At 52.5% G+C, this 200-nt stretch overlaps 1 protein-coding gene across 4 annotated transcripts in view; it reads left to right on the forward strand.

Moving 5' to 3' along the window:
* The window catches only part of LOC102670569 (protein tramtrack, beta isoform), a 23,817-nt gene that overhangs the window by 22,290 nt on the left and 1,327 nt on the right, over nt 1-200 (forward strand). The window lies entirely within an intron of this gene.

Here is a 200-nt window from a genome sequence, read left to right on the forward strand (position 1 = left end):
TTGTGCCGCGTGAACGTGGAGCGCGTGTACGGTGCATATCCATTTGGAAGAAAGGAAGAAAGGAAGAAAGAAAGAAAGAAAGAAAGAGAGAGGCATCGTTGAGTCGCTGAAATGCTCTTCATGGTATGGCGAAACGAGACCGTAACGGTCCTCTTCGCAGCCAGCCGTACGGGATCGAGGCAGAGAGCCGCGATCGAGCA

The sequence above is a fragment of the Apis dorsata genome, unplaced genomic scaffold, assembly GCF_000469605.1.
Source record: "Apis dorsata unplaced genomic scaffold, Apis dorsata 1.3 scaffold_150, whole genome shotgun sequence".
Classification (NCBI taxonomy): domain Eukaryota; kingdom Metazoa; phylum Arthropoda; class Insecta; order Hymenoptera; family Apidae; genus Apis; species Apis dorsata.